Below are 12,406 nucleotides of genomic sequence, written 5' to 3' on the forward strand. Positions count from 1 at the left end.
ACTTCGAATACAACTTAGTCACTTTAGATAGCTTTGTAAACTGGGTCAATGCTATTCCATCTCAAAGGAAATTATAAAACTATTTTCAATTCAATTACATACCAGTACAAAACAATTTTAGGGCAGCCGTGAATGCTAAAAGTAAATTATGAAGGCATCTGTCTTAGCCCCAAAACTAATCTTAAAATTGATTCCCAGACTCCAACTTACTTAACCAACATTTCATTTAATAAATATTTACAGACTGCCTACTATCTGTCAAGCACTATTCTAGGTGCTGGCAATTCCACACTGAACAAACAGACAAAAACCTTTGCCTTCATGGAGTTTATGTTCCACTGACAAAATTCAATGTCTTGAAAGGGTCAGGCAGCACACACTGGGCTCAAAAATGTACACAACAACTAGTTAGTTAATAAAGGTCATAAAAATCGACAAATTTCAAATGTACTTAAAACAATTTAAACTATCTCAAATTTAAGCTGAGCTACAGGAGATTGAAAAACTTTTGGTTGGCAGCAAGCCAAAGAACTAGAAGCCATTTGAGAATTCAGAAGTAGCTTAGGATTCTGGAATATTTCATCCATGTAAATCTCAACTGCAGTTTATATACTGCTTAAAGTCATATGCCTGGCTAATAATCAGGAAATAGCTAGTTTCCCATTATATTAGCTCAAAGTATTATTCCTGAAGTAAAAATAGATTACGTCTCATCCCAGGAATTTATTCCAGAAATTATTTTCCCTCGTATCTCATAATGAACTACCTTTATCATAAGACAGAGCAAGCCAGCAACTCACCATGGCAAACCATGGAACAAGTGCCTATAGCAGTCTTTACTGCTGAAGTTATAGAGGCATTTCAGTCTCTGGCTAAATCTAACATTAATAAGCCAAAACCCAGAGGCTTGTTATATAAGCAAATCACCCTGCCTCTGCCCCATGTTAGCATCTTCTAATATCAATAGTCCACCACAGAAACATGTCACCATCAGACAAAGAAATCATCAATTGGTTTCTATAAATCCTTCCCTTCTACTTGTAAGAACAAAACAAATCTCAAAGCACAATCTTGAGAATCATAAGCCATTATATAATTCAAGAAAGTCACTGAATAAGTGAGTCTAGTAGTCCTTACATTTTAGAGAAGGGAAAACTGATACCTAGAGCAATGACATGACTAGTCTAAGGTAAAACAGCTATTAAAATGGAAAAGCAAAACTCAAATCCACATTATTTGATTCCAAATCAGGTACACTTCTCAATACACCAAGGTAAATCTTATATTTTAAGGCTAGCAGGTACTGTTTGCAAGCCAAAGTCTAATATCTCATAATGCAGGGGCATTATGAGATGAAGTAGGAAGGATACCAGGAAAAAACCAACCACAGATTAGACCAGGTATGTATCTCCTCCTCATATACCAATTCTTCAGATTATGATATAGAAAATACTATAAATCTGTAGGAACTGGGTTTTTTTTTTTTTTTTTTGAGACAGAGTCTCACTTTGTTGCCCAGGCTAGAGTGAGTGCCGTGGCGTCAGCCTAGCTCACAGCAACCTCAATCTCCGGGGCTCAGTGATCCTCCTGCCTCAGCCTCCCGAGTAGCTGGGACTACAGGCATGCGCCATCATGCCCGGCTAATTTTTTGTATATATATTTTTAGTTGGTCAATTAATTTATTTCTATTTTTGGTAGAGACGGGGTCTCGCTCAGGCTGGTTTCGAACTCCTGACCTTGAGCAATCCGCCCGCCTCGGCCTCCCAAAGTGCTAGGATTATAGGCGTGAGCCACCGCGCCCGGCAGGAACTGGGTTTTGATTGTCACTTTCTCTGGTACCTCCTCCTCTAGCTTCTCTGCCCCAACAAAAACCCTGAAATATGACCAAAATACATTTATTAAAATGTATGCAGCAATTGGATTCAGGACTAGGTCAAAAAAATAAAAATTCTATGTAGCAACAACAGCAATAAAAGTCAGAAAAGTAAGCTAGCAGAGGAGAAAGCTAAGAAGACCTATGTTAATTCTTACTCATCCTTCTAATTTAGCTCAGATGTCAACTTCTAGGAAGCCCGAATTCTTCCCTTCCCAGACTACTCTTAAAGTAAAGTTACCTATATACATACATAATGAGTGAGATGTGTACCATCTGGGGGATGGTCATGATGGAGACTCAGACTTTTGGGGGGAGGGAGGAAAATGGGCATTTATTGAAACCTTAAAATCTGTACCCCCATAATATGCCGAAATAAAAAAAAAAAAAAAAAGTAAAGTTACCATTGCATTTGCCTCACGGTATTCTGTCTGTTTACCTGTCTAGACCATGTTCTTCGAAGGCAGAGATTCTATCCTAGCTTTTCTCAACCTTAGTGCTGAGTCTGGTACACAGTAGGTGCTGAATAAATGAATTCATAAATTTGCCACTTTCACTGAAGTCCCAATATGAATAGCTGAAATGTGGCAATCTTCTCCATTATGGTTGGTTTTTGTTTGCCTGTTTGTTTAAAGACAGGGTCACACTCTGTTGCCTGGGCTAGAGTGCAATGGCATCATCATAGTTCACCGCAGCCTCCAACTCCTACAATCCTCCTGCCTCAGCCTCCCAAGTATCTGGGACTGCAGGTACATACCACCATGTCAGCTCATTTTTCTTATTTTTTGTAGACACAAGGTCTAAGTTGCCCAGGCTGGTCTTGAACTCCTAGCTTCAAGCAATTCTACCACCTCAGGCTCACAAATTGCTAGGATTACAGGCATGATCGTGTCCGGCCTCCATTATATTTTAAAATGTGGTTTTCAAACATTTTTTGTAGACCTTTTTTAAAAAATCTTATTGGAACCCCAATTTGGAAAAGCAACATATCAGCTCTCAGGCGATTCAAACTCCCATGGTTTGAGAGAAAATACCTTACTTTGATCACTTCTTAGCCTTTTGGCTAAGATCAAATATAGAAAATACCTTACTTTTGAAATCCATAAATCTGGGATAGGGAGTAGCAGCAGCTGAGCTGTAACCAGGCATCTGAGTAACTTTCTTCCTTCTTTATGTCCATCTTGTATGTCTCTCCCTGTCTTCCCATAGGAGGATCTGCCTTCAATATCTGACACTTTCAGGCTGGGCACAGTGGGGCTTACACCTGTATATTCCTCACTACTTAGGAGGCTTAGGCAGGAGGATCACTTCAGCCCAGGAGTTCAAGGCTGCAGTGAGCTATGATCGTGCCACTGCACTCCAGTCTGAGAGTAAGACCCTGTCTCTAAAAAAAATAAAATAAAAAAATTTGACAGTTTCTTAATTGTGGGACTTAGGAACAAAGACTACTGGCCACTACATGAACTACAGAATTCTAGCTGCTAATTATAATGGTATTTTGCTGGAGGCCTTACTAACTTCTGAACAAGCAGGAACATGAACTGAATCAAATGTGGCAATAAGGTAAGGATAACCTACTTGTCCAGCACTGTGTGGCTATGAACTAATTAAAACAAGCTACGGTATTACTGTGTTCTAGATTACTCAATAGAACTTCTTTTCTATATTGAGACCTTCCCCTGACTCTCAAATATAGAATAGTATTCTTCCTCCCGTTCCCACATGCAGGCTGGGTGAAAAATAGCCTGGCACAGTAAAAAGGGCATTCATGGGCTTTGGTGTCAGTCATATCAGTCTGAATCACAGACCACCATTTACTAAAAGGATAACCTTGGAAACATCACTTAACTTCCCTGCACTTCAGTTTCTTCATCTGTAAAATAGGGACAATACCTACCTTAGTAGAGTACTTGCAAGAATTAAATAAAATCATGCATGTATGGCCCTCAGAACAGTAGGAATTCAACAGATACTACTATTAATATTAGGCAGATTTAGCTTTGGTAGAGAGGCAGAAAAGACAGAAAACATTATTGACTTCAGCCTACAAAACCAATACACACAAAGGAAAATTATAATACCAAAAAAAGCAACAAGAATATTGGTTTTTAACATACGTATCATATATCTATGACAAAATAGCTGAAGACACAGGTCATTTTCTGGATGACACAGGTCCTTACCAAATTTAGCTCCTGCAAAGAACCCACTGCCTGACTTCTTAACCAAACTGTCTGCCCCAAAACAGTAACTAGACTCCCCGGAAGTCTCAGCAGCCCTTAGAGAAATTACACACTAAAGTCTTTCCATATAAATAAAGAGAACATTGTGTATTCATAACAGACTGCAAAATTGTTCTGTTTAAGTCAGAACTATTTGGATACCTGAATTCTAACTCACTTATCTTGAATTATCTAAAGGGCAAGCAATTTCAATCTAAAAGGTAGGCTTTTAATGGAAGCCAAAGAACCCCCTGGAAACGTAAACAAGATGTTCTGTGTATGCACAGTTTTATGTGGAAAGGATCTATATAGCGTTCATTAAAATGTCAAAATTCAGAATAGAATCTAAGTGATTCCTAACAGAGCCCCTCTGAACCTCGTACTGGGAACTTGGGGTGAGCATATCTCAAGGCAAATATTTTAAAGTGCCAATTTCATAAGCTATAAGCTTGTTGCTGGATTATGTTATGAAAACTCTTAAGCGTATTTCTCCATTCCTTTAGCATTTTTCATAACAAGGTTTTTTCTTCTTCCAGCCTCCACCATCCCAGCCTGTCCTTCAGCAGGCCCCATCCTCTTCTTTACAGCAAAAGCCTCTACTTGAAATGGCTTTATGGGCCCTGCCATGCAATACTGATACCTGCTTAAGCAGGTTCCAATTTACATTCAAATCTATTATTGCTAATATTTCCCCTCATTTCTGATTTGTCACTTGAACAGTAAGTACAATTGAAGGACACCATGCCACGCAAATCTTTCTAGTATTTACAAATTTAAAATGCTGTCTAGACTTATAACTCAATGCAAACACAACTGTATCCACATGTATATTCTGAGGAACTGGAGATCTATTCAATCTACGGAAAGAGCAACTCCAGCTCTGCACTGCACTCCTACCTCTCCATGCTTCAATGTTATCTACTTACCCAACAACGACCACTTGCATCAACTGCAAATTCCCATACTCCCTCAGGGTAGAAAAGCAAACTGCTATTTCAATCCATTTTTAACCAATTCCCCATTACCAGTTGATAACATTGCACCATTGGTGTATTCTGATGAAATTGGTAACCTATACTTCATTTACTATTTATATAATAAGCTTTTATATTTTAGCAACTGTAACCTTTCAGCAAAGAGAAGATAACAAGAGCTGTGAAATACATCAAGAGGAAAATTAATTTTAGCTTCAATGGCATGAGGCAAGAAACTTAAAGCCACAAAAAACTAAGTACCCTGTATTACTACAATAGGTTTAAAAATGATCTCCATCAGAAATCACATCTTAAATTTATCCCTTTTAACAATTGCTCCTTTTATTCAAAAGAAAATGAAGTTGCAGCATTACTACTTTTATGTTGCAACCAACTCAGAGTTTTTATAAGTCCTCCCTCTGTGAAATACCCTGAGAAAAGGCTTAACACTTAAGTCACTGCTCTTTGTGTCCAAATAAGCCACCAAATTCACTAAGCATTGTCATACTCAGCACTGCAGTCATTATTACTTTGTACATCAAGAACACGAAAGCTTCCTTTCGTTTCTGTTTAATTGCCAAAACAGCTAAAAGATGCAGGTAATAAATAATTTACTTGGTGGCACAATACAGAAACTTAAAGTCCTAACCAAGTATGGGTGATCAACGAAAAAAAATTGAAATTACACAAGAATTTAAACTCACAAAGTAATAAGCAAAGACATGTTTGAGAGATCCAGCACTGCACTCTGCCCTGAAGAAGGCACACCAGCCCACCTTTTCCCCTAAAGCAACTAACTACAGACACATACCAAAACTAACCAGGTTTTCCATGACCAACACTAAGTTATCACCAAACATTCTCATCAGTGAACAATTCTTAATTGAACAGAATCAGGCAGGATAAAAACATTATGAAATCAGTACACACATCACACTGGAATGGAATCTATCTTTACTCTGCGCCACACTGCCTGGAATGAAAAGTGTGGACTAACAATACTTAGAGCAGAGAAAATGACACTTGACAGAAACCAAACAATGACCTGAAATGACTCTAGAAGGGAGATGCCTTTCCCTTCTCAAAGTAATGTATACAGACAAGAATCAAACTACGAACTGTGAAATAACCTGGGGACCACACAGCAGTTAGTTTCTAATTTGCTCAAACACCCTACAATCTCTAAAAGTCCAACACACCGTGACACAAATACAAAAACACAACACATCTAACATCCAATGATTATTGATTTACAGAAATAAAAACGGATGGGGGGGTGCATGATGTAATGTTATTCTCAGGCAGGTAATATCCTTCTAAATCTCCGTGGAATTCATGAATTCAACGTTTTACTGACTACCTTTGACTAAAATATCTCGTCACCAAGTCTTTTCAATCAAAGCTGTCCAAAATTCTACAACCGAGCAAATAACATGAAATTAGAAATATGCAATACTAGACTTTCCTCCAGGAGCCCTGGTACTTCCTAGACACCAGGCCTATAAAGAATAAATTAAAGGCTTTTAAAAATATTAAGCATAACACAAGCCTTCCAAGAAGTGAGACTTGGGAGTGAGGGATAATGTCAGTTAACTTCCTCTTCCTTTAAAAAGGTCAAAGACAGGGATATAACATTTCCTCCTTAGATCGCGTTCTACCCACAAACCACATCACAGTTTCCCTAATCGCCAAAAAAACATTAGCCAGAGGGAGTGTTTTCTCACCGTAGACTGAAAATCCAACTTACCTCGGAAACGAGCTGGTTAGTTTCAAACAGGAAATTTACCAATAAAGTTTATTGTGTATTAATAATTAGGGAAGCCACCAAGCCCTGCTGCAGGGGGGAGTCGAGGGGAAATAAGGAGTAGGAGGGTGTAATCCTCACAACAGAGAAAATCCTACCCTGCAGGGTTGGTTCCAGGCACCAGCAAATTCTGCCTAATAAAGGGGGGGGGCAGTTTAGGGGAGGAGAAGGCGATAAGGGTCCCCCAGCTCTAAAAGGGAAGGGCTGCAGAAGCCTGGCTGAGCAGAGCTACTGTTCACAGTACTGCAGAGTGCCCCAGGGTCCCCCGCAGTGCTGCTTCCGTGGCACCCCAAAAGCTCTGGCCAAGCCTGGTGCGGGGGCTTGAACAGTAACCCCGTTCCTAGCTGGGAGGTGGCAACCGGCAGGAGGGTCCCTGGAGGGTCCCCCTGGGCTAGGTGGTCCCCCCGGGCTGCGGCTACGAGAGCCGAAGGGCCGGCAGGAAGGTGAAAAGGATACTGTTGGGGCGCCTGGGTCTGGAGGGCCCTGATGTTCGGGTGAGGAGGGGCCGCTGCCGCCGCCGCCGCCGCTGCCGCCGCCGGGTGAGGAGGCGGTACCGCTGCTGCCGCCGCCGCCGCCGCTCCGGTGCCGGGTCCGGTTCCTGCTGCAGCCGCTGAGCCTGATTTCAGAGCCGGTTTCTGCGGTAAACTCATGGCAAAGCGAAGCCACCAACCCCCCCAGAGCGGGACCGGGCGCGTCGGGGTGCAGGGGCCGGGGGCAGCGGGGGGGCGGGATGGGGGCAGACCCGGGGAGGCGGCGGGAGCGGGGGGCCGGGGGGAGGCTGGGAGGAGGAGGAGGAGGGGGCCGGGGCCGGTCACACACGCCCGCCGCCGCCGCCGCCGCCGCCGCCGCCGCCGCCGCCGCCGGCAGCAGCAGCCGCCCCGCGGGCCAGCACCACCGGCTGCCGGTCTCCGTGACAACGCGACCCCAGGGGGGGGGCCGGACCCGGCGGGGGCAGGAGGCGGAGAGACCGGACCTTTCACGGCAATATCCTCATGGGCCGGCGGCGGGGGGTCTTTATCCCCCTCCCCGGGGGAAGCGGCGCCCTTCTCGGTAGCGGGGCTCAGGCGATGCGGGCGGATTTTCTTCACTCAACGAGCAGAGCATCCAACATGGCGCTGCGGCCGCCTCCAGCAGTCCGGCAGGACGGCCGCTCGGGAAACTTCGGACCTTTTCGGAACGGCTCGGGAGGCCGAGGGTGGGAAGCCCCTTCGGCTCTTTCCGGAGACTGCGAGCGGTCGGGATTCTTCGGAGATGCTCGGGTGCGTCTTCGGCCGCTGTTCGGGAGCGTGCGGGGGTAACTCGCTTTCTCGGGAAAGATCGGCAAAGGGGCTTCTCCGGCTCGCAGAGGTGGGGGTGCGGGGCGGAGGGAGAGACCAGAGGCAAGGTCTGGCCTACGAGAGCCCTCCCCTGCGGCCCAGCCTCGAAGAACAATGGTAACGGCTCCGGAACCAGCGGTCCTCCGAGCCCTGCCCCCAGGGGCGGAGAGGCAGCGGCGACGAGGCGAGAAACCTCGGTAGTGGCAGGAACCGCTTAACCAGAGTGAAAGCCGGAGGATAGGAACGCGCCGAGGGGCCTTATTAGCATGACAGAGACCGCTCGCTGGTCGGTCACCGCGCATTTCGCTTCCATTATGTCGACACGTCGTCCTCAGACGCTCTGAGAGGGAAATGGAATGAGGAGCCCCATTTCCAGGGGACACAGAGAAAAAGTGACTGGCCCAAGGTCATCCTGCCAGGAAAGGACAGAGCCAAGTCTGGATCTAAATTCCACCTTCGTCTGGACGAACCTAGCCGCCCCTCAGGTTGGCTGGGGACGTGATGTGACCCTCCTTATCCCATCCGCGGCCTTAACTGAGGGCGCTGTGGATGGGGTCCTCCCAAGGCCTACCCAGGACTGGAGCGGCCCTTGGCCCGCAGCGGGTGGTCAGCTCCCCAGTGTCCTATGCTGGGGTGACATTTGTTGATAAGGTTCTTTTCCTCCCAGCAGGACGTACCAAGATCGTTCCCACCCCTATTAGCACAGTGGCGTAGAGTGGAAAGGAATCCATCGTGGAGCCATCCCCGTAGCAGTGGTTACCAGGCACAGTGCTGAGCACTTCACATTCACTATCTCATGCAGTCCTGTGAAATAGGTAGTCCCCCTTCTACAAATGAATAAACTGATGCCAGAGAGGCTCAACACCATCACATAACAGAGAAGCTGAGGAAATTGAGGTTCAAAGCAGACAGGAGTCTTTCCCAAGATCACAAGTTCAGTGTAGTTGGCAGAGCCAAGTTAAAACTCCAATTCTGCCTAGCACTCTGGGAGGCTGAGGCAGGAGGATCGCTCAAGGTCAGGAGTTGGAAACCAGCCTGAGTAAGAGTGAGACCCCTTCTCTACTATAAATAGAAAATTTAATTGGCCAACTAAAAATATATAGAAAAAATTAGCTGGGCATGGTGGCGCGTGCCTGTAGTCCCACCTACTTGGTAGGCTGAGGCAGGAGGATTGCTCCAGCCCGGGAGTTTGAGGTTGCTCTGAGCTAGGGTGACGCCACAGCACTCTAGCCCGGGCAACAGAGTGAGACTCTGTCTCAAAAAAAAAAAAAGAAAGAAAGAAAAAGTCCAATTCTGACACCTACCCTACTTCACACTGCCTTCCTTTTTTTCTTTTACATTCACATAAAGCTCTACACATAGGGGATGCTTAATTCTTGACAGTCCCTGGGAGCCCCAAATGCTCCTGCTGGGATAAAAGAGCATCTGGAAGAAAGTGATACCACAACTCCCCCATGGCATCTTTCTGGCTAGGGTTCCACAGTTCCTGGCATTGAAAAGAAAGCCTCATTCCCCATCTCCAGACTGGAAGACAACAGCTACTTTGGAATCCTAAACCATTTGGATTTGTAACACCTGATTATTTAGGATTGGATTGTCTACTCCTCTCCAAGCATGACTGGCTCCAGGAAGAATTCCCAAGTGGTCCTTCAGTTCCCCAGATTCTGGCTCTCACGTTCTGAGATCTCAGGCTTCCTTATCCCAATCAAAACCTGTTCCCAGGAAAGGATTCTGACTTCTCATTTACGATAGGGTGATAACAGACTGATAATTGCTTAATTGTTATTCTTTTCTGAGCTAGTTTCATTTTCTAACTTAATAATAGCTACAAGCATCAGGCAAGTACTGTGTGCCCTATCTTTGCTAAGCACTTTATGAACCTTATCTCTTTTAAAAAGGGTAGACCTTGGGCAAAATAATGTAAAAGTCCCAGATAAGATCTGGCTGCAGGCAATCAATGGGGTAAGCTTGTAGGGAGCAAAATCAAAATGGTAAAGCTCTCTCCTTTCATCCAAAAGCATGGATGGATAGCCCTGCTCAGCACCTCCCCACTGGCCAAGAGCAGCTAATTATTTCTTGAAGCACCTACTATGTGCCACAGCACTACTCTGCTAAATAACTTGCTTAGATTAACTCATTTTCCCCAACAAGTCTCTAAGGAGCTATTATCATAGCTCATTTACAAATTTAAAAAACTGAGATTCAAATATGTGAAGAAGTAACTTGAGCAACTTTTAAGTGGACCTGACAGAATTCAAATGCAAGGCATTGGGTCTAGATCTAATTTGCCACATTGCCTTCAACCTAGCAACCTACCCACTATGGCCAGAGGTGCTGTTAACAAGAAAAGCTGATTTCGTTAACTTGCCTGTTAGAGCCCACCTTGGCTCCCCCATTGCCTTCAGGATCCATTGGAAATCTGAGATCCTTCAGTGACTGGGCTCTGCCTCCAATCTGCCACACTCCACCTCAATCCCAGAGCTGCAGCCACCTTGATCTACTGGTCTACTGGAAACAAAACCATTCTTCTCACCCTGGAGCCTGTGTCCAGGCTACTCCCAAATCATCCTTTCTCCCCTTAGCCGGTTGGCTGATTCTTTCTTCAAGGTTTGGCTCAAGCATCACCTCCTCCTGGCAGCCTTTCTTTACTCCCCAAGCTGAATGAAGCACCCCTTCTTTAGGCCCCCTGAGCAGGCATGCTTAACTCTCAGGGCACTGTCAGTGTTGAGCAATTAAGACTACAGCCATGGGAATCGAATGACCTGAGTTTGATTCTCAGCCCTGCCATCTTTTATTAGCTGTATGTCCTTGGAGAGAGCACTTAACTTCTCCAAGCCTTGGTCTTCTCATCTGTAAAATAAAGAGATTCCACCTCCTAGAGTTATCATAAGAAAGAAAACAAATCCAAAGCACTTTGCCCAATCCCTGGCTCATAGTAATTCTTGTATGTATTTTAGCTATTTTTATGCATTTATGTAGGGACTATACTTAGTCATTCAAAATATCTCTGCTATCTAGGACTCAAAAATTGGATGTGAAATTTGCTGAATGAATGAATAATCATGAATTGCCAGAAGATTTGGTGTTAACCTGGAGAAGTCCTGGGTGACACGGAGCCCAGGCTGGGCCTCACTGCAAAGGGAGAGAGAAAGGCCAGAGCATCCTGGCATTGCTGGCCCAGGAGAGGAGTATTGTGTCTTTGAACAGCCATTCACTGTTCCCAGAGCCCAAACGCAGGCTCCAGCAAAGATCTACCTCCCCAAAAAGCCACAACAAGCGAGATAAAGATTCGGCTTATATTATACATCTCCTCAAGGCTGGGTGATTGTGCATTGCTTATTTGTTAGCATGTGGGGTCACTGCTGTGTTTCTCTTGAGTGAGCTAGGGATTGGGTTCTGGGGGACACCTTAATTTCTTAATTGAAGTCCATGAGACTTGGTTTGCAGCATCCCCAATGACATAGTCTTTATGAACCAAGTGACCTGGCAATCTCAATTTTCAACTCCCTAAGGTTAAAGGTCACCCCCCCAAAAAAAACCCTTTCAAAAATATTGTGGCAAGCTCCAGTTCTCTGATGCCTTCATTTTTCCTTCCAGATGGAATGAACTTTAAGCATAAAAACAAGCCATGTTATGCCAAGAGAAGCCATTTGTGTTAGCCACAGAGCAGGTTAGGTGCTCCACTCTGAGACATGTAAACATTCACCAACACCTGCTGAGGGTAGAGTTAGGTATGGACCTTGGTGGCCCAAGATCTAGACCCTGGGCAATGAAGACAGGATGGAATACCAAAGGAATTAGGAAAAAAAAGTTGGAGGGAAGGAAGAGAGACTACAGGGCTCCCCCTAAAGCAGAAGCGGTTGGAAGGAGAGAAACCCCAATGGGAAAAGTAATGTTTTGTTCCATTCACTGTACGGCTATACTGCAAGCATGTTCATGATGGGCCCATAAATGCTCATTCCAGTAAAGAGCTGAGCCCTTCCAAATATCTCAGGGCCTAGTGACAGGGAGGTGGGTGAGGGTGGTGGTTCCTTTCAAGACTTTAAGACAGATCTGGATTCTACCCTTATAGACTAGCTGTATGACCTTAAGCAAGTTTCCTAATTTCTCTGGGCCATTTTTGAAATGAAGACAAGAGGTCTACCTCTAACAGATTGAAGCAAGAATTAAAGGAACTTCTCTGTGGAGACTCTCAACAGGGCCTAGGGCATGGTAGG

At 44.7% G+C, this 12,406-nt stretch overlaps 1 protein-coding gene across 23 annotated transcripts in view; it reads right to left on the reverse strand.

The window, feature by feature from the left end:
- EIF4G3 (eukaryotic translation initiation factor 4 gamma 3) overlaps positions 1–12,406 on the reverse strand; it is a 352,113-nt gene that overhangs the window by 321,417 nt on the left and 18,290 nt on the right. For 11 of the 23 annotated variants that reach the window (XM_075994781.1, XM_075994756.1, XM_075994777.1 and 8 more), the window contains exons 1-2: positions 7,847–7,982; positions 7,330–7,489 (exon numbers count right to left, since the gene is read on the reverse strand). The exons of 9 other annotated variants lie outside the window; for them this stretch is intronic. The gene's annotated coding sequence lies outside the window, so the exon portion shown is untranslated. Of the gene's footprint in view, positions 1–7,329; positions 7,490–7,846; positions 7,983–12,406 lie in introns of those variants that run through there. 3 more of the 23 variants (XM_075994784.1, XM_020281057.2, XM_075994761.1) reach the window with 2 other exon arrangements.

This window comes from Microcebus murinus, chromosome 2 (assembly GCF_040939455.1).
Source record: "Microcebus murinus isolate Inina chromosome 2, M.murinus_Inina_mat1.0, whole genome shotgun sequence".
Taxonomy (NCBI): Eukaryota; Metazoa; Chordata; class Mammalia; order Primates; family Cheirogaleidae; genus Microcebus; species Microcebus murinus.